A 23,280-nucleotide genomic window follows, 5' to 3' on the forward strand; every position below is an offset into this window, starting at 1 on the left:
CTGTCTATCCTTTGAACGGCTCGTTTGCTTCCTTCTTCTATGAAGCCCATCTCTCCGAAAAACGCAATGGTCTTAAGTCAGGTGCACAATGTGCGATTTTGGCCACGATTTGGCCGTCTGAGACAAATTTAGCAAATCCAAAAAGATTCCTCAGATCCTAGGCTAAAATCGAACGTCTTTGATCGTTAGTTTGACATGTTCACCGGCAGCCGATTAATGAGCGCTTTCGATCAAATTTTACCTCAGACGAAATTCTGGCAGTGTCAGAAGATTTGGCACACAATCCTGCAGTGTGACTTCTCCTACGACGACAGTCAAATATCTCCGTTTTTCATGACAAACAATGACCAAAATGAGAGCTAGAGATTTGTAGCCAGCATTTCAGTTCCGTGTGTAATGCAGCTCACCGTCACCGAACGCGTCATTCATTGATGATATAAAACGCCGGATGAGTTTTCTTGTGCGTGTCCGTTTTTAGCGTGCCTTCACTATCGTTCAGTCTGACAATCAACTGAGATCTTACAGTGTGACATGGGTTACATCGGGGATCATGTTCATACAGTCTGACAAGGGACATTCACAAAGGATTTTGAAAAATCGCACGGTGTGCAGGACCCATTAGATTGGTTAGATGGCCAAATGTAGTTTCCTGTATTTTTATTGGCTGAAGTGCCAAGCACAGGTTGTCCGGAAACGCCACGGCCCTTCCCATTACGGGCAGAAGTCACATCTGCGGAGACTAGCAAGGGTTTATGATGTCACCAACCCGGAAGAAGCTCGTTGTAGTCCAAACCGGCCGTTTTTGTAGGCAATAAACTGTCATAACTTTAAAAGACAATATCTCCGTTTGCATTGAACTTTCAGCGCTGTAACTTTGCAGATACTGTTTATGCTCAAGCAGCAACATTACACACTAACTAAAGTTAAAAAAGTGAAATCGCATGCAACCACCCCTTTAAAGATTATTAGGGAACATGAATTTAAAAAAAATATGTACATGGATTAATCATTTAAACATGCCAACATTTCATAAAGGAATAAGTATTGTCAGTTGTGATTTCATGGGGCCTTTAAACTCATTTAGAAGGGGTTACTGCCTACGAGGAGTGTTCCACTTTTTGATACTTGTGTTACCATATGCCCTATTTTTTAATTGATGGTCTATGTAAACACACAGAAGAAGTGCCTTGTTAAAAATTTGACATGGATCAGAGTCGTGATAGCCAAAGGTGTGACAGCCGTATTTAATAACAGTAAAATGCCTATAAATGCAGATGCTATAGTAGACAGTAAACCAGCTCACTAGGTTTTAAAATATAAAGATGATTTATATTTAAATGGGCAATTAATTGCATGCAATTGATTTCAAAGGACTTAGCATGATGTTTTTATTGATTTTTATAGCAAGGACTGTTCGTACACAATTAAAAAACGCTGTGATATGTTGTAGATATTTTCAATTAAAAATGATCAAACAGAATCACTAACAAAGACTCAATTCACACTACAAAGAGCCAGCTGTGCTTTCAACTAGCGCTTTTCTTTCAGAAAACAATCCCAGTGTCAATATTCTAACGGTGAAGGTGACAATAACAAGACCCAGGTTATGCTTGAGAATAGTACACAGGTGTGATCTGGAGCGTTTCCACGTAATTTGCTTGCCTTGTCCCTGTAACATTCAACCACGTCTGGTCTTTTGAGTTAATGGCACTAGAAGATATAGCGTCTATTACGGAGGGACCTCAGGGGCAGCTAAATACGTCCCTGCTCGTGATCAGGAATATTTATACCTCTTTCGAACCGCTCAGTCCCATCTGCACAGAGATTTTTCCTCCTTTTCATAAATCACTAGGTTGAGGCAATTGCACACAGGCACACTGGAATGGGATTTTACTGCTGGGAGGGGGATTGTATGGGGGGATGGAGCGGAAATGGGAACACTCATTTGTTTCTCAAATCTTAACGTGCAGGGAAATTTAGGCTTTGACACATTTAGCCATGTGCATTTAAAAACATCCCAGATATGCAGCGCTCTGATGTTTCGTCTCGCAGCTACCGGAATGTTCCGCAGGTTTGGTTTACAGAGCAACCGACTACATTTATAAAGACAGTAATTTATGTCTCTGTTGTTAATGCCTCCTTCAGTAATTTGGATAACTGCATCTTGAATCATGCTGTGAGCTCATGGAGCTCCTTCCTACTTGTATGTAAAGAATCATTTGTCAGAGTCTTTTAGATGAGATCTGTGGGCAATTTTCCTCTCTGTTTTGGTGATGAACTGTGTTGTCAGGCTCTTATACATGTCTGTGTCACAATCAATAAAGTCATTTAGGATCCCCTGAATGGGCTTTCCTACCTTACTCTCCTCGATTCATCACTCTACTCTTTGAGATCAACAATGCAATTCCAGACCACCAAATCTAGAAGATTAACACTATAGTTCCTCAAAACCAATCAGCACCTGAAAAACAGAAAAAGAAGCAAAGTCTCAGGAGCAACCTTTAAAAGACGTCTAATAGCTGTCCAAACACAGCCCTGGTGTCTAGGCTAAAACCAGGCAAGATTTGGGATGTCATTGAAAATGTTATGGACGTCTAACCATAGCTCAAAAATACATTCAAAGAAATGTAACCAAACACCTTGTAATCACTGACTTTGCTCACATTTAAGTTTTTTTTTGCAAAAACGACATGCGACCAAATTCAAGGTTGTCTTGGCTAGAAGTGGATTACTCATAGCTGGACTACATCTGAGATGGTGAAATGAAGACTATTGCTTGTTTATTGGGCCATTGAGGAAATGCTTATTGGCTTGCAAGCCTTCTGAGACCTAAAATGACAAATGGGACACCCTACGGTCTTGTGGCCTTAACGGAGACACGCACACACCAGCCATTGTAAGTCCACAAGACGGAGTAAAGTGTGCCATTTGGGACAGGGCCAATGTGGGGCAGCTGGTCTCGGAGCCCCACAAATATCCAATGTAAATCTGTGGTGAAAAACTGAATTGCAGCTCATTCTCATAGAGAGCCATTGGGGCAGCCATTTCTCGCTCCAGACTCAGCTATCAGTCCGCTTCATGTGTCTGCATCCGCTCAGTAACTATTTGGCATGTCTGTTCTTCCTATGTGGAGTAGCATATCAAATTAATGAAAGTATAAAACCTTTAGTTTAAACGTGCTCATGTGAATAGCTTTTATATACAGTAGCTCTGTTATGTTTGTTTATTATTTTTTCTGAGAATAGAAATTACTTTTTTTTCTTCACTGGAATTCCTAAATTGTAATATTCTAAACAACATTCGGACACAATAAATACCACATTAATGCAATTTTAAGATGGGACTCTATGCGTTTGTCGTGTGTCATAAAGCCACTCAATCATCATTAGAGCGCCACCCTCAGGCTAAATAACACAAGGACATCAGAATTCTGCCAAAAGTGTGTTTGATGTGTTCAGCGATTAGGATATAAAGCATAAAAAACTAGCACTAAGACCCAAAATTAGCTGTAGCTGAATTTACGTCCAGGAGCATTAATTAATAATTGCATTAATCATTATTTTATAAAAGGTTTTAAATGTACTTTCCAATGAAAAAGTATTTATTTAGTTATTTATTTACTTTTCTTTGACTACTATCAAAACCAATTTAACTATGCGTTCCCAAGATATATCTTATCAAATCACAATTTTAATTTCAATCCTATAATGAGATATTTTTTCTTCATTACAATTTTAGAACATTACAATTTTTCCCATAACACCCAAGGAAAAATATCAATGTATTTTAATATTGAAATTTAACTTATAAATCTTTTTTAAATTATTTTGTTTTCTTTTCTTGAAGGTTGTGAACTGCTCAAAAACTCTGAATGGCATTCTAGATCCCGTTCAGTTACTTCCCGTCCATTTTTATGTTAATGACATTTCCGTGGCATTTAACAGATGGATGGAACTGACCTTTCGTTGCCTGACGACTCTAGGGGTCAGATGATGGCTCTACTCTAACATTTAACAAATCCTCCTGTGCTGCCTAATGACTGCGGCAACAAAATAGTGTATGGAACACAGCCCAAAAATCAAGTGCCCTCCTCCAACCCCTAGCCCACTGGCTTCTATTAGTTTGTTCACCCATAGCTGTAACTCAAGCATGGGCAAAAAGTGAAAAGACAGCAATAATTACTAAGCAGCCTGTGGCTTCTGAGACTTGAATCTGATAGAAAAATCCAACTTTTTCCAAACAAAACCCTGTTCACTTCAATGTTTTAGGTTTACAGTAACATGCACTGACCTCAAAAGCACTAAACCAAGCATTTGTGTCACTGTGCCCAAGATGTCAGTTACTGTTAGTCAATTTTCCGGTTCTTTTCTTCTTTGATTTTCTGATTAATCTTCAGATGCAATTGGTATGTTTTAAGGATCCCACAAATATCTGACCGTTCCACAGTAATTAACGTTGACACTGTTAAGAAATTAAACGTTTATGTAATAATTAAATAATAAAAAGGGTGTTTATATCTTTGGAAAAGACAAAGTATGTCTCCTGGTACTACTATTTATATTAGATTTTGATGCTATAAAGAATGCATTTGTAATATACTTCAAAGTCTACATAATGTGAAATAGATCCTCACAGTGCTGTGGGTTTATAAAATCCATTGTTGCAAACTATTTATAATGCACCTCACATTGGAGGAAATGCTTCATTCTGTATAGATTTTCTGCCGAGTCTGGATCTCAGTGTGCATAACATTTCTTGATACATTATACAGATACATTTCCATTGTAAATTAAATAACAAAGCTGGAATTATTCAAATTGCATGTAACTTAAAACGGCTTCATTATTTTTAGTGTAGAACTTCATTAAATCATGGTTTTATTTTCACCGGAAGATAAACATCTCGCAAAACTCGCATGCCAAAAAAAGATCCATGTTGCTTCTAGAACACGGAGTCGACTCATGAGATCTAACCCACTTTTCCCTCTACTTGAGAGAGATGCCGATGTGAACCAAATTAAAATCATTAAGATGAAATCGAAATAATTTGTGGTGCTTGAATTCATTGTGCCTTTCTTACAAGACAGAAAAAGAAGGATTTGTATTCCCCTTATTTGTGGAGGATTATACATTTCACAACAGTCAATTCAAAGAGCTTTTATGGGTTGGGAGACAATGACACATAATCTCTCGTATCATTCTAATTGTCTCATTCTTCATGTCCCTTAACCACCAAATCCTAAAAGCCTCCTGTATAGTTGATGTTAAATCGGGCAATGTCTGTAGTACACTGTGGTGTGACATGTAGAATTCAGCTGTTCTTAAAAAAATTATTCCTTCTATAATTAATACACATGCAGCTTTTATGACCTTATACTAATTGAGGTTACTGGAAATAGCTGGTCACATGGTCACATCACAGGACCCCTTAAAATTAACTAGTGAAGGTTTTTGTAAAGTTTTTGAAAGAAGTCTTTTGTTCACCAAGTCTAAGGGTATGTTTAACCCCTTAACTGTCATCCCCCCTTTTGAGAAAAGACGTGAAAATGCGCTATCCAAACCAAACTTAAATGGCTATAATTCAAGAATGCTTTGGAATATCAATCTAATTTCGGTCTTGTTTTTTTTACTGTTTTTACTTTTAAATGTACTGTACATTAAACATACTGTACTAAATAATTAATATTTTACATAAAATATACATTTCTACAAAACAATTACTCTAAAATCAAAGCCATTTGTCTAATCACGTTGTGTTCCAAATGAGTTCCCATGAGATTTTTTTGAGGGGCGATATACCAAAAATAGCAACCGGGTATTTACATTCCATTACATTCCATCTACATTCCATTGATTTTTGTTTAATGTATTCCACTTCAGAAAATTTAAAAATTCTATCCAAATATCACTTCTATCACAAAACTGTCAAATATATACCTAATTTCTGATGATTACTAAAATGTATGATACGAAAAAAGAGTGCCAAGCCTCCTGCCAGCGGGACGGTGACAGTTAAGGGTTAACTAACAACAAACAGAATTTTTTTCCTTTGCATTATTTGTGTGCAGACAACTCCATTGTCAAAATTATTATCTTTCACACAGATTCATGAAAATGACTAAAAGCGCTGGGAAGATGAATCTGTATTTAAACTGGGTCATTGATGTAGTAGAAATGTGAAATTATTTTTTTAATTTGGTGCCTTCTAAACTGAGAAAAGACAGAAAATGTATTTTTGTCTCATGGGGATGAAAGACAACAATTCCCAGAATGCTTTGCTGCCCTGTGAGGCCACTCCCAAAGCCACCGCTACTGTGACTGAGTTGGAGAACAGACACTAAAATTAAATACTGAACGCGTCTGTTCAATATAATGAGTGAGTCGCCGCGCGAGTGTCACAGCACACACACTGCAGGAGTCAGATTACATTTACCTTCATGAATGAGCTCTCGTGATGAGAGCTGAGGTAATCGCAACCGCGCTCGCGGCATACATTCACAACGCGTCTTCAGTCTGGCGCGTTTTCAGTTCATGCCTTTGGAAGCTTAACTTTCATAGAAATTAATTTGAGAAGTTAAAACACTTACATTGCTCTGCACCGCTCCGTTTACATGAATGCCTGAGCTATGAGTGCCATCTCCATCCCCCGTGCGCAGGTTGAAAAAATTCGGAAATGGCTCCCTCTGCTTGCTGTAGTATTTAGCCTCTTGCCAAAAATTCCTCTGATGACGGAAATATCAATTTGCGTCATCGGAGGAATTTTTCCAGAAATAAACTGCATAAATCTCTCGTCTCAGGGGGGTATGAGGGGGGAGGGAAGCGCAATCACTTGAATATACTCCAGGGTTTATAGTGATACAAAGCCATATGCTAATCGCTGACGTAACCCTTTAATTCAATAATATTGTGAAATATTACACTTTAAACACTTTTTTTTAATATATATTTTTTGGGGAAAATATATAACCAGCCAGTGTTCAAAACAATGTCCATACCATAGCTCACAACAGTAAGCTTGTAATAGTGTTATAATTTGAGTGGTACTGGTAGGTTTCCACAGGAAATATGAGCTTTTGCCCTTCATCTTTGCGTCATTACGTCACGTCTTTAAAGAAGATAACTCCGTAAATAACTGGGCTCAAACAGAGATGGAGACAAAGCAGTTAAACTTATGGACTGCAGCCTTTAAAAATAATTGTTTTTTATTGTAATTTTTTTAAATGTTATTTATTCCTGTGATCAATGTTGCATTTTCAGCAGCATTACTCCATTCTTCAATATCACATGATCCTTCAGAAATCATTTGCTGCTCAATAAACATTTCTTATTATTATCAATATTGAAAACGAAAAATGTAAGTTGTGCTGCTTAACATTTTTATGGAAACCGTAATACTTGCTTTTTTTTTAGGATTCCTTGTTTGAGAACATTAATTTGAAACAGAAATGTATTGAAACAATGTCAAGTTTTTGATCAATTGAATGCATCTTTGCTGAATAAAAGTATTAATTTTAAATCTCCAAACTGACTTCAAACTTTTAAAAGTTAGTCAATGTATGAGGAAAAAAAACAATAGAGAAATTATAATTATAATAATTAAAGAAAAACAAATAAATAAAGTTTTGACAGTTTCACAGAATAGATTGCCAGTCTCACACAATGGGCTTTATGCATTAAATCAAGGGCCGGTTGCATAAACTGCTCTGACTAGTATTTCAAGTTAGTCAACAATTTTTTTAATTAAAGCCGCACTTGGCTACTTTTGCTCTCGGGGTCCCCCTACAGTTTGGAAAAAATAATGTCCTCAACTACTGTCGTAAGATCTGTCATCCTACAGCAGGGGATGCCATCGCGCGTGCATTTGTTGACATGACAACCCTGATAGCCCTGAACTAGTGATGCGCGAGTCGTCTCATAACCCGCAGAGCCCGTATGTCTATTTAATGGTCGCGGGTGCGCGACGGGTTGTAAAAATATATACAGTGGTGCGGTGCGGGCCAAATAACTTCATAAAAGTGGCGCCGCGGGTCGGTGCAGCACTAACAGTTCCCCTGAACACTGCAAGAGGAGTTCTTCTGGCGTCGCGTGTGAAATGTCTTCATCCCAGGTACAGTCAGTGGCATGTTTCAGCATGTCATATGAATATAATTTCATGGGTTTTATTTTTTTCAAACGCCAAATAATCACGATGCTCACGTTTACAAGCCAGCGTCATTATAGTAGTCTATTGGTTACCGTTTTACAGAATCTATATGATACTTCAGTTCAATGTTTGAGTGGTAGCTCACCGTAACAAGCATGACAGCATCGGTCGGGCACGCCTCCTTCAGCTCACGCCGACGAGCAAACCCTGGTCACATGTTGATCCTCGTCCTGCCTTTAATCACATCACTTTTTCGTTTCCTCTTATTGCTTTCCTCCAACAAAACCTTTTCTTTCTTATTTGTCTCTGCTGCTTCGGACATGACTATATTATCCGACGAACAAAGTTGGGCTCGCACGTCTGAATTTAAGGAAGTGTGTGTGTTGGTGGAAGTGACGTATATGCCGTAAAGCAGTCGAATTTTGTAGTTCTTTTTGTTCTCGGGTTACTACCCGAAACCCGAAGTTTAAAAGTACGATTAAAAACGATACAGACCCCATCAGGCTATGGCAGACGTGTCATTCAACCTATTGTAGGTCGATTTATCATCACAAGAGTCTTAAAAAATATATTATGAAGGTTGAAAAGTTACCTAGTGCTGATTTAAGATGGTTCATAACTTTTTTAATCAGTTACATAAAAATGTAGATTGGTCTAATTTGATTAGTAAAGTAAGACTTATTACCCCTAACTAAGGCTGCATTAATTACACTGTGGGTATTGATGCCCAATTCGAATTTGTTGACTATATCCTTTTTTTTCTCTGTTTTTTTATTATTATTTATTTTTATTTAAGCGACCGATATCCAATATCTGCAATTACACTATACAACCCAAGGTAGACGTACTGACCCAGAAATACCTTAGGGCAAAAAATAAGTAAAAACTGTGCAATTTGCAATGAACACAGATTACATTACTACAAGCATTTGTAACATTAAAGGTCAGCAAAACATTGGTCTCTTAAGGCCAAGAAAAAAGAGGAGAGCCCTTTTTGCAGCCTGAGTGAATGTAGCAATGATCGCTGCTGTAAGTGCTGTGGTTGGTGACCACCTGAGTTGACATCATTTGCTAACACTGCTTTTTCAATCATGTACGCATTGGCGGGAATATCTGATCTGCACACTTACATGGCTTATACAAATGCACATATCACGTTCATTGGGTCACTATCAATATGTGCCACATGGGAGGAAAAAATCAGAATTGGGTCATGTAATGTAAATGCGGCCTGACTGCTAGTTGGTCACTAATTCTTAAGACACACTATAATGTAGCCATAGTAACATAATGGCTATATTTATTCAATGCAATTGGCCCCAGGAAACACCACAGCATCGATACATGTCACTCACATACACAAACTGAAATGGTGAACACATATCTACATTTGATATCATCTGCTTGACCTAGTTAGGATATGAAAGCTTGGATCATTTAAATGGTAATTCTTACCTTCCTTTCAGAGGCTATTTGGTTCCTCCCATTGCTATTAATATCACATACTGATTGACTTTAGTGTAATCTGAAACACTTTGAATAAAATCAGGTGAGTCTGCTTTAACCTGAGCCAGTGATAACAGCATGCTAGTTTAAAGCTCTCTCTCAAACATCACATTGAAATTCATATACACATATCAGACTTCAGAAGATTTGATCAATAAAATATACACACAGCTGTTACAAACATGCAGTAGGATCTCTGTTAGTCTGTGCATTTCAATAATAATGCACATATCAATCCAAGTTTGGACTACATATCTCAAGGACATCATTATATTAACCATAAACACGAAGAGTGATTTGAGATTTTAAAGTGTGTTAGTTCAGGAACTGGAGCCAGTGGGAGTCCTAATGTTTTCCTTGCAATCAGTTCTTTATGGAGAACGTCAATTCTGATAACATTTCACACAGCTCACCTCATTTACCAATATAGAGGGAATGCATCGACGTCACTTTCCCGCCGTAACACGCCCCCTCAGCCGGGGCTGAGTGGCAGAAGAGCAGCTGCGTGAATGGAGTTAATGGAGGAAAACACGAGTAGAGCAAACAATCCTTACAACTTACCAAAGATTTAGTGATCCATGGGTGATATGCAGCCAGGAATCGTGTTTTCCTGACATTTTTAGGAGCCTCATTTCGACAAGAATGTTTATAACTGTCATTCGTCACATTTTACGAGTGAATCCCGCATGTATATGTGGACGGGTCAGTGTTTTGAAGTGTGTAGTGGTGGTAATATACTTTATATTCACTAAAAGATGTCACTCATTCAATAAACGCAATCTCACAAAGTTCCGCAGTGACGTTGGTATACAATGAATCTCTTATTTTCACAATGTCTGCACTTACAGAGGATTGCTTCGCGTGTTTAACTGAACTCAGCGCCTGGACAAACGCTCGAGCGGTGAGTGATTCCAAATTGAACACCTGTGATTGGCCAATTCCGTTGTAGAAGTCTACAAACATGTCTGTGATTGGCTACATTACTCATGGAGGCGAAAACACGTTGGAAATGTAACGTTAATCATTTGACGAGTGCAAATACAGATACACACTGGATCTTTTGCTAGCTCCTTTGCGCTGATAATATGCAATTATTAGGAATTCTTACAGAGGATTACATATCCTAGACAAGCAGTTATGTGCAGCGTTTCACTCTAAAAGCAGAAGCTGCAGCAGTTGGCAGTGGTTTGAGTGAGAAAATTACACGCTATTATCAGGTCCGTCTCAAGCTCAGAACGGCGATAACTATGCGGCCCGTGCCTACCCCCAAAGCCTCCTCCTACCCCCCTTCTGGCGCCGGGCCTGGTTTTGTGAGTTTTCGCTGCATTCGCGCTGTAAACCAATCCTGCCTCTCAGTCTTTCTGCCACTCAGCGGGGCGTAATCACATGACGTCACGTGCATTCCCTCTATTAACACGTTACCTAACTGGTGCCAGCTAAGAGCACTCTGGTTTCATTCGCGCAGGATGTTGCTATAGACGCACGTAGACACACTTTTGGCTACCATTCAATATAAAAGTGTCATGTGCTTGTAGAACGTGTTTGCTATGACTTGTACCATGTGGCTGCTGTACCACCTGACACTGCAAAAAATGTAAATATTTGAATGTGCAAACTTGCACGTTTAACAAAAAAAAGTGCTTTGTACTATATATAATTAAATATGTTCTACATTTTAGTTCAAAAATATGTATTGAATATTTTGAGGAGATCTTTTGGTACTAAATACTATTTGTGCAATAATTATTGTCAATTAGTGACCACTTAAAATATTTTTCTTCTAATAGTTGTATTATCTATATTACAATTAGTGTAGTAATTAAGGTTAAACAAATTTTTTAATATACATTAAAAAATAATAAGGTTAATTTGTAATGCCATTACCCAGTAGGTGCCCTATGGCTCTTTAATAAATATGCATTTATCTAATCTCGATGCTCAAAAAAGCATTGCAGTCTTGCATTTTAATAAATATTTAGATATGATGAAACATTAGATTTATTTAAATGTGAAATTTTAAAATGTTAATAACTTGCATCCTAATATTTTTAATGAATAATGATACTTATATAAGCACACACAAGTGAATATTAATGAATGCAAGCACATATAATTTGACCCGAAATTTTTTAAATAGTGCTAGGCCAAACAAATCGTACCTTATTATGTACAGTAGGCTATATACTACATATGAATTGATACTGAATCAAGATTGAAATCGACCCCCCCACCCCCCACCCCCCACCAACAAACACACACACACACACACACACACACATTTAACAAAAAAATTGCTTTGTACTGTATGGAGATATTTCATGCTTTTTTTCACTCGGGTCTCCTCAGCTTGCCAATTAGCTTCCTTTTTGATAAACCCGCCCTCCTCTTTTTGCATAATTCAGTGATATACCATAATTGTTATATATGTCATGTGTTGTTATGGCAGTCCCTCCATTATGTAACCCAGTATTGATGTTGAGCTGCAAGTGGAGGATTTTGCAGGACATTGTTTATTGGCAATAACCTCACACATCCGCATATAAACACAGGGAATGTACTTGTTATGTTATGGTTTAAAGCCTGTAGAGTGTGTCCAGGGTAATCTCGCTCTACATAATGAATTTGATCACATGGCCTGGCTCCGCGAGCCGCTCAGCTGCCAGTGTTTCCCAGCTCCGAGGTGCAGAAGGGAGAGGTGAGAGGAAGAGGGGGCTGGGAAGCGTGAGCTATTTAATTCTGCACCAGGGGAAAACCCTTCTCAGTTTCTGTGTGGGTGGATTATGGGTTATAAGTGTGTGAGCGTGCGCGCATGAATTATGCAGGAGTGTGCGTGTATGTGTGCATGGCTTTTTTTTTTTGTTGCACAAAATAGATGTTGGAGTATGTATGTCAACTGCAAACCACCATGAGTGTTTGTTTTTCCATAGGTTTGCAGTGTATGGAGGGCAAGTTGTCTGCCTGTGTTTCTATGCTTGTGTGTGTGTGTGTGTGTGTGTGTGTGTGTGTGTGTGTGTGTGTGTGTGTGTGTGTGTGTGTGTGTGTGTGTGTGTGTGTGTGTGTGTGTGTGTGTGTGTGTGTGTGTACTTGTTTATATTACATTGTTTCCTGTGATGGGTAGGTTTAGGGGCAGGGGCAGTGTAGGGGGATAGAATGTACAGTTTGTACAGTGTAAAATCCATTACGCCTATGGAAAGTCCCCACAATTAACAAAAATGCAACGCGAGTGTATGTGTTTATTATACACCTCTTGTGATAAATGAGAGGTAGAGGATCCCCCCTCCCATGTGTGTCTGGGCTTGTGTGTCTTTGACAGCTCCTATAGGAAGCATCAGTATTGGGGGAGGGGCACAGCAATCCAGTTGTTTTGAAGCACTATTTTTTTAAAGCGTTTTAGGTGTTTTCAACCATTGCTTGTTGGCTTTATATATACTTGATATAGCTGTTTATACCATCTATTTAAAGGTAGGGTAGGTACGAATGATCTAAAACACTTTTGTCCAAATTTGGTTAAACTTTCTTTATATGTCAATACATAATTAAAATGTAAGTACTCTGAATAGAGAGTATAAAAATCGAGTGACTCTAGACTTTTTAATCTGCAATAAACACCACTCATTACTTTCGTTCGGGACGAAACGAGTGATTGGCTTGGGCTACTGTCACGTCTCTCGCCACCATGGCAACCACCGCTTTCGCTACAGGATCTACCCACACGTGCGCACCCCTAAGAGCAAAAGCATTCAAAATGCACGGTGCTGGGTTTTGCAGTCAGCGAAGGCAAACAATGCAAAAAAAAGGAAGACAGTAGGCCTACATGAAAAGGCAATGCACAAGAAGTCTTTGGAAAAACAAAGAAATCAAACGTGAGTAAATATCAGCGTGGCTTTCCGACGATGTCGAGAACTGAGGGGGTGAAAAACAACTCATTGCAGCTGTATTTCTGCTGGACAGGTAATCTTTCATTTTGATTATACATTTTTTCGGTTTATGTTTTCATGAAGCATGTATCACTAGCACATGTAGCTGCCTAATATAGCTAACATAACATTATTTAGCTTATTCATAACTTTAAGGCTAACAGTGTCATACTAAAAGCTAAGAAACTTGATTTCAGTGGACCTTTAAAACAGTCGTGAGAGGTCTACAGACACTCAAATGTTATACTTTCTTTTTTAGAGTACTTACATTTTAATTATGTATTGATATATAAAGAACGTTTAAACAAATTTGGAAAAAAAAGTTTTTAAACCAATTCTTACCTACCCTACCTTTAATATATAATACAGTTTTAAAGGGATAACTCATCAAAAAATGGAAATTCTGTCATTTACTCACTCTCATGTCGTTCCAAACATGCAAGTGGAACATCCTTTTGCAGAAGAGGAGTTTGCAGAATGTCCAGAGTGTTCTGTAGAGATAAAAAAAATAATACATCGTAAAAGCAGTCCACACACAGGGGTACACATAATTGGTGTGCATGCGTGGTACAAAATAAACGATGTACACCAGAAAACGTGGAGGGAATAGTTTTTTGTGTATCAACATGATTGGGAACAGGGACACGTTTACTTACTGGGGTGGTAATTTTTCTCCATCTCTTGTAAGTTAGTAATCATGATGACAAGTGTGTTCATTAATTATTAGGGGTGCTGTGCCACAGATCGCAGTTAATCCGTGATCCGTACAGACCTGGCCGTACGGTTCGAAAAGCATGTGATTCGTGGATTAACTGCTAAGTTTACATTTTAATATTCAAACTAATTTAAAATCGGGGGCTCGCACACCATTATCTGTTCACACAGGCGCACACACACCTGAAGCTTGAGCACGCAGAGAGAGAGAGAGAGAGAGGTGCTTATCAGACAGCGATCAAACACCAAAATTATTCCTCTTTCACGATTACTTGCACTTGAACAGACACATACACACAAAATGAGGTCAAAATACCAGTTTCATCAAGTATTGTCTCGGTTATGTTTTAAGTGAACAGTTGAGAAAGAAATAGGATGTGTCAGTATTTTCGGTTTGTGCATTCGGTCTTAGACAACAGAAGGAATATTAGTCTGCTGTCACTGTGTCATTAATGTTAATGAAATAAAACAGCATCTCCAGCTGCTCGCTTGAGAACCAGACCAAAAATGTTATGTGCAGCCCTGTCCATGCAACTTGTGTCACGGGTAAGTGACACTCTTAGAAGAAAAGGTTCAATCGGTGATACGAATTTGGAACACAAAGACGGGCTGTTGCAATTCTCAAACGAAGGTTAATGAGCAAGGGAACTCAAGTGAGTCAGGTTAACACAACAACAACACATAGATCAGACCGGTCGTGAATCAGCAGATTGATTCATGATTCGTATCGCCGATCCGAATCATGATTCATGACCGTTTGAATCTTTATTTGAGGTTTGAAAACAAACGCGGAAGAGAAGACAATGCTGAATAAAGTCGTATTTTTTGTTAAATTTGGACAAAAATTTATTGTCAACAATTCAAAAGAGTCTAACTAACCAACTGATGTCACATATGGACTACTTTGATGATGTTTTCATTACCTTCTGGACGTGGACAGCAAGTGTGCATACACTTACATTCAAAGGACAGAAAGGCCTCGGACTAAATCTAAAATATCTTAAACTTCCTTAAGTGCATCTGCACTGTGCGCTTCAGACCATGCACTTAGATCTAGGGCACTAAATTGTTCAAAAGTTAACATTAAAGACATTTATATTGTTGCAAAATTTTCACAAAAAAATTAAATAAAAAAATAAAGCAGCACACCTTTGACAATAAGTAATGTTTCTTGAGCGGAAAATCAGCATTTGATTTCTGAAGGATCAAATGACATTGAAGATCTGAGTAATGCTGCTGAAAATTCAGTTTTTCCATCGCAAAAATGAATTAAATGTTTTAAAGATTTGTACTATTTTTGATCAAATAAATACAGCTTTGTATAAGAGACTTATAAGAGAATAAATTTGAAATGCATTGTTGGCTACAGTAAAAAAAAAGGCATCTGTAAATTCTTCTAAAAAGACATGAAAAGAAAATATGTAAAAAGACATCGACACTTTAATTTTTCTTTGACTGAACAACACCCAGGTACACAACACAATACACTTGCGTCCAAATACAGCATCTCCTCCAACTCGAGCTCTATTGTACACACAAGAGCCATTGCAACAAATTCGTTTAATATACCAAGCAGCATGGGAAATATTCACTTGGTTCTGCTGGAGGAAAATGTACTGTATATTAGCACTTAATTGGCATGTTTATCGCACAGCAGTCAAAATATTACTCAAGTGAATCTTGGGTTTATTGTTGGAAGTGAAAGTATGCGTCAGACATGATGAGTCAACAAAACAACTCTCTGGGAAATAGCAGTAAATTAATATTTATTTGAGCCACAGAATAAAGTAAATGCCATCCTTCTGTTTGTTTTCATACCACTAACCGCAAAATGATTCTCATTGACATGCCTAATGCCAGACGTTCAAGTGCATCGCATCCGAAGCCCCGCTTGTTCAGTATGTTGACTGATGTGAACTTCACGTCAAGCATTCTTGGAAGACATCTGCAGCTGATGAATTGAAACAGTTGATGTCCTCTGGCAACAGCAGCATGTCAACTCGCACTAATGCTGTGGAAGAATGCATGAAGCACATGCAGATAATCTGTGGAGTGTGTCTCAAACGGCACCCCGCTGTCAGGATAACGTTACGGGAGGTGCATTCATGTCGCATACACACATGGCCCCCCCAAGGGCATGTTGAGATATAACCTAATAGCCAGGAGGGGGATTAACCAATCTCAGTCTATTCATTAAACTGACAGGGCCCTAAAGAGGAGAGGTGTAGACAGAAATAAAGAGAGGGGAGTTACGGCCACTAATCTCAACTGCTTCTCCTTCCCTTTAACCTTTACCCTTCATATCTCTCTTGTATTTATGTTTTTGAAAGAAGTCTCTTCTGCTCACCAAGGCTGAATTCCATTCGTTTGATCAAAAATAAAGTCAAAACAGTAATATTGTGAAATATTGTTACAATTTAAATTACCTGATTTCTGTTTTAAAACATTTTAAAATGTTATTTTTTTCTGTGAATTTTCAGTGTTCAGGTTTTTAGTGTCATATTAAGAAACATGTCTTATTATTATTGATGTTGAAAACAGCTGTGCTGCTTAATATGTGGAAACTGTAATGTTGTTGTTTTTTCAGGATGAACAGGAAGTTCAAAACAACATTTATTTGAAATGGAAATCATTGATAACATTATAAATATCTTTACTGTCACAATTAATGTAATGCATACTTATTAATTTATTTTGAGTTCACAAAACTGACACATAAAGTAATCTGAATTGTTTCATTGTTTTGAGTTTTATGAAAAAAAATTGTAATTTGAAAACTGGACTGGGATGTCTATGTCCCAGCATGCTTTGCCATTACACTCAAAAGGGAGAGTGAATGCTGAAATTGTGTTATATTATGTTTTTTGGTCGAGATTAATATTAAGTGGGAGATTTAGTACATGTAGAGACTTAGTTTAAGAACAGATATATGGTAAATATTTTATATAGCTGTACTCATACAGCAAGTGCTATGCTGTGCTAATGCTATCAAAGCATTTTTACCAATTAGTACGGTAGCATTTACTGAATTAGCTAGTTAAGGCTAGTCAAGTTCCCACTATATTTAAATTGAGATTACATGATAAGTTAAATGTATGAATTATCTTACTCAAATATTTAAAATTAAGAGTAATTAAATGTATGAGTACAAAATAAAAGTCTGCAAAAGTTCTGCTTACTTTAACTTTAAATGTTTTTTAAAATGTTATGTAACTGATTGCCCCAACTTCTGAATAAGTATTAACTTTTTCAAAAATATTTTTTTTACTGACCACAGTGTATATTATACTACTATATAAACTCCCCTTTTGAAGACCACTTGCAATGTAAAAAAGGACCAGTTTATATGATCGTTTGAAGCCTGCTCATGTTTTGCTGTTTAAGAAACCTTTAGAAAACACAGGAAGTCAAGCTGTCACATGTCTTTTAAATGTTTACAATTGCAATTGCTGTAGGTTCATATTGTTACATTGTTTAAAAAGTAACTGAGTTTGTGTGTGCATGTACATATTTCCCTATGGTTAGAATGGTTGGCAGGGTTGAGGAGGTGTCAGCGATTACTCCCATGGAAATAGGTGTCCAAGTCATTGATGTGTGTTTGTTTTTCTAATTACCATGGCAGCAGATGTTCTGATTGGTAGCACTGCCTAATTAGCAGGGGTGAGAAAAGAAGATGCTCACGATGCCATACATTCAATAATATTTCCTAAACATGTGGTTTTATTCTATATAAAAAGAGAAGATGAGTTTGAAATGAGTTTTCAAATTGAAGAATCAGCTCTCACAAAATCATGACCAAATCCTTTTCAACCAAAATAAGATTAAAAAAACAGGAGCAAACCAATTATATATGCTTAAAGAAAATTAAATAATTAAGATAATTATGACTTTTCATTTGCATTGTGGAATTATTTTCATTACATCTACCTTCCGAATATTAAAGGTGCACTATGCAACTTTCCGTCCACTGGAGGGCGCCTATTCAAAACAAAGGCACAGTTTGATGACACCAAGTGTGAGCGCAGTATCTTGGGACATGTGGTGTTCACCTCACAGCCGGTGGAAAATAGGACTCGGGCAGAAATCATGTTGATGGATGCAGTTATTAACGTTACTGTAGTGTAAAGCAGAGCAGAACCGAGTGTTGAGGAGCTGAGCACGGCCGCTGGAGCGATTATTATACAAACACACGGCTCGCGAGTACCGGGCCTTTTTTATATGACGGGAGGGGACACAGTCACCGGGTGCGCACACTTCCGCTTTTTCCAGTCATGATTATAAGGTAAAGCAGCTCTTTTTATCATATTAGTAACATTTAAGTGTGTTGAAAATGATGTTATGACGTTACTCTGTGCGTTCACTCGACGCTGCTGTGACATGTTCACACTGCTCAGAGAAAAGCGCTTCTGCAGAATAAAACCGAGAGTAACACAGATATGGCCAAGCGGGTAATCTAGCGCTCGGAAAGCGTTCCACCCATAGGGGCTGCCATTGCTAACCAAGCCATCACCTGCTGTTAGCATCCCATTGACTCCCATTCATTTTTGCGTCACTTTGACAGTGAATAACTTTACATCTGAGGCGTTTAAAGACTCCATTTGTCCATTGTTTATTTATAAAGAAACACGACAATGCATAAAAGGCTCCGTTACCTTGTATCTTACACTATCGCCCCGTAGAAGCTGTTTTTGTAAAAATAGGCTAATGATTGCGTCATAACCAACCCAACTCTGTCGCACAGTTGAGAAATTACCGTATAGACCTGAGGAGACGCTCGCAAGCAATCTTTTACTGTCTATGAGACAGTCGGGGGGACGTGGAGACATAAAGTCTGATAAAGTCAAGGGAGAAGAATGGAGAGAAGTCCATAGTGAGCCAAAAGCAACGGGAGAAAATATTTAAACAACGTGATTCAGCTTTCACTTTCCACAACTACTAGAAGACTCACAGCTGTCAGACAGGAGGCTCACGTCACATCTACGTCGTCAAGCTCAGTCTGAGCCTGCGCAGTTCGCTCAGCCATCAGGAAGTGAGTGCCTCTAGTTGACCTCATTGTCCACCGTTGAAGTCAATGGGATCGCTCGGTCCATTTCTTTTACTTTCTATGGATATGACGCGATTGACAGGCGACTCCCTCAAACGCTATGCTGAAACGTCCTGGTCCTTAGTTAAAATAGCAATTTTCTCACAATTTACAAATAGTTGAAAACATTTGGGATATTGTAAGTACTCAACTGAACAAAATATATAGCACTGGCCTAGTGGTTTTTGGATATTTTACTGAAAAAATACTACATAGTGCACCTTTAAAACTGCAATAAAAAAAACTAAATATAATATTTAAATCATAAAGTCTTCAAATATCATGTTGTTTTGCCTTCAAATTAATTGATTTACATGTAAGAATTTGTTGTATTGCAAGAAATATAATTTTTTGAATGAGAATATGATATATGATCTATAAAAAAATTCATAAAGAACTGCTAACTGGAAGGTTAATTTGGGGAACCAAACATTTTGTCTTCTATAGCACTGCTGTGAAAACACTTTTGGAACCATTATTTTTAAAGAGCTCCTAGTACGGTAAGCTATTTTAAAGGCTCCTGATTTTGTTTTTGAGGTCTCCTAGAGCAGGTTTACATGCAAAGGTCAAAAAACACTTTCATTTTCTCATAATATACATTGCACATCACAAGATTTTTCAATGATTCTCTAAGGACTCAACGGATGAATCATTCTCTCTAAATCCCTCCTTTCTGCAAGCCACTCTTCTCTGATTGGTCAAATGGCCCAGTCTGTTGTGATGGATGTTACTCAGTTATACGGCACTCATTTTGAGGTTCATTATGAGATGTTGCAGCTGTAATTCCTCACCATCAGCATTAACAAGAAGAGATTGTCCATCAGCAAACCCATGTGTATATTTCTAATTTATTGCGGTGCACAGGTGGGAACTGTATCAATAACAGGGCATATGTTAGCCCAGTTACTAATGTGAATGACTGATAAAACATTAAAGTTTGTAAAACAAATCTTACTTCATCCTTTATCTTTAAAGGATGATCTTTAGGAGGCAGTCGTGGCCTAATGGTTAGAGAGTCAGGTCCGGCAGGAATAGTCGGTGGGGGGAGCTAATAACCAGCGCTCTCCTCCACCCTCAATACCACAACTGAGGTGACCCTTGAGGAAGGCACGAACCCCTAACTGCTCCACAGGCACCGCAGTAATATGGCTACCCACTGCTCTGGCTGTGTGTTCACGGGATGTGTGTTCACTACTGTGTGTGTGTGTGCACTTGGATGGGTTAAATGAAGAGCACAAATTCCAAGTACAGTTGACCATATGATCAGGTATGACATTATGACAGGTGAAGTGAATAAAACTTATTATCTCTTCATCATGGCACCTGTTAGAGGGTGGGATAGGTAGCAAGTGGAAACGGTATTCCCTGGTGGCTGTGGCTCTTTCCACAGGATAATGTGCTACCACAATGCGCAAAAGTTTCAGGAATGGTTTGAGGAGCACAACAACATGTTTGCAGTGTTGAATTGGCCTCCAAATTCCCCAGATATCAATCCAATCAAGCATTTATGGGATGTGCTGAACAAACAAGTCCGATCCATGGAGGCCCAACCTCACAACTTACAGGACTTAAAGGATCTGCTGCTAATATTTTGGTTCCAGATACCACAGTATGATTTGCCTGATCAGTGTATATTACCTAATATTAATAAAAACACTACATTATTGATATAGAACATAGGCAGCGCATTATGCAAATGTCTTTTCTAGTGATGTAGAACCGGCACACATTGGGATTGGAAATACAATGGACGCGTATAGGCGGTTCTGAGGCGGTTCTTTCTTTTGGGAGACAATAGCAATAAATGTATTTGTCGCGCAATTTCGACTTTAAAACTTTGCAGAACGTTTACATTTACAAACAGCGATACTACGCACTGCATGAAAGGGAATATTTTTGAAAAAAACATAATGGGGTACTTTAATAGTGTAGATGATAACTGACTTTGAGAATTTTTGAGCCTTTGAGAATCACAGCTGTAATAGTTTAAAAAACATTCAACAGATTATATCCACACAGATCATTTGCCATTCTTTTGTTATTAGGACTGTCTCTGACTGTTGGCAGTCCAGAAAATATTTCTACTGTCCTACAACGACCTTGACCAATGTGAACGTGTAATGATCTAAAGCTTACGTGTTCACTGGCGGTAGCTTCCTGATCAGTGACCCCAAACCCCCATCGATTTCTGCTTTTGCTCACCAGCGTGTTGCAAATTAGTGGTACAAAGGCCTTACATGTCACCAAGCTAATACTTGCTAGATAGTCTAGACACTGTAGTCTGTATTTTATTTCCCTCACAGTTTTGTCGTATTTTCTGCTGCGCTCAGTGCGCAGGAATTCATCTATAAATCCAACCGACCAGTCATTCAAAGAATAGTTTCAATTAATTTAAATTCTGATTAATAATGCATTATTATTTGCAGGCTCATACAAAGGGCATGACCAAAAATGCTCATGCATATTTAATTACTCTGAGCTCTTCTTTACAAAGATGAATCACCCCTGTGCTCTCTAGATGGCTCATGCTGTGCAAATAACCTGTTTAATCTATGGCTAGCCAATCCCTGCTTGTGCAGTCATGACAGACACCAGCTAGAGATCACAGCGGAGAACGGATTCCATTATCAGATATGGGGATTGCTTAACATGAGCACAGGAATGAGGACACATACATAAATATAATTACGGACACAAGTTCCCTCTTGAGTTACGGACCAGTCTGTGCTTGTGATAAAGAGAGAGAGCAAGATTGGGGAGCTGTTGGTGTAGGAGAGAGCTGCCATCTTAACAGCTTTGTGACGATGGTGAAGGCTGAATATGAAGAGAGTACTACTCACCCTCTCCTCCCTGTGTGTCAAACCACTCATTGAAGATAAGATTGAGTGCAAGGGACACATCAAGGCTCACAACATCGTCTTCTCAAATCTGAAAAAAAGCACATTTAGCACTGTTTGGAGGATGGATGTCCTTGCAAAAAGATTTTTCTGTATAAATGTGCTTTTATTGATTTTGCAGTGAAGGTTGCTCTGTTGAACACTACTAAAAGAGGCATATAAGCAGAAATAAAGAGTCTTTGTTGAGAGACTTTGTTTGTATTAACACTGTATTATTCATACTGTGCCATGATTCATTTACTCAAATATTGTTTGTTTGTTTGTTCGTTTGTTTGTCGTGTGTGTGTGTGTGTGTGTGTGTGTGTGTGTGTGTGTGTGTGTGTGTGTGTGTGTTTGTGTGTTTGCGTCTGGTTTAAAGGAATAGTTCAAACTAAAAATGAAAATTATCCCATGATTTACTCCCCTCAAGCCACCCTAGGTGTATATACTTATGAAGAAAGCGTGAAGCCTCACACAGTTCGAAATGCTTATGTTACATCCGATGTCATACAGTTAGTTGGCCCGCCGGAAGCCAGATATTTTACTTTATAACGTGTTAAATGTGGATATCTTTCTTACACAAGTGCATCGCTTTGCTTCAGACGGCCTTTATGAACCCCCTGGAGCTGTGTGGATTACTTTAATAATGGATGGATGCACTTTTTTGGGCTTCCATTATAAAGCATAGATTAGCCAGGATATTTTTTTTCTTCATATATAACTTTGATTGTGTTCATCTGAAAGAAGAATGCCATATACAACTAGGATGGCTTGAGGGTGATTAAATATCATTGGTTCATTTTCATTTTTGGGTGAACCATCCTTTTAATAGTTAATCATAGTAGATTAATAATAATACAACTACACTATTGATTAAATAATAATAATAATAATAATTAATCGTACCATGATCGCCTTCATAATTTGACAAAACGTCGCGGTACAAACATCTAATTCCTTATTCAGCAGATACAGGTCAGGCATGTTTTCCTCCCTCGCGTGCTCGCTGAAGCGCGTGCACATCTTCAGTACCACGGAGAGC

At 38.2% G+C, this 23,280-nt stretch overlaps 1 protein-coding gene across 4 annotated transcripts in view; it reads right to left on the reverse strand.

Moving 5' to 3' along the window:
- Positions 1 to 23,280, reverse strand: part of ngfb (nerve growth factor b (beta polypeptide)) — an 89,212-nt gene that overhangs the window by 48,618 nt on the left and 17,314 nt on the right. For all 4 annotated transcript variants that reach the window (XM_067460343.1, XM_067460341.1, XM_067460342.1 and 1 more), the window contains exons 3-4: positions 13,984 to 14,056; positions 2,357 to 2,461 (exon numbers count right to left, since the gene is read on the reverse strand). The gene's annotated coding sequence lies outside the window, so the exon portion shown is untranslated. The remainder of the gene's footprint in view (positions 1 to 2,356; positions 2,462 to 13,983; positions 14,057 to 23,280) is intronic.

This window comes from Pseudorasbora parva, chromosome 12 (genome assembly GCF_024679245.1).
Source record: "Pseudorasbora parva isolate DD20220531a chromosome 12, ASM2467924v1, whole genome shotgun sequence".
Taxonomy (NCBI): Eukaryota; Metazoa; Chordata; class Actinopteri; order Cypriniformes; family Gobionidae; genus Pseudorasbora; species Pseudorasbora parva.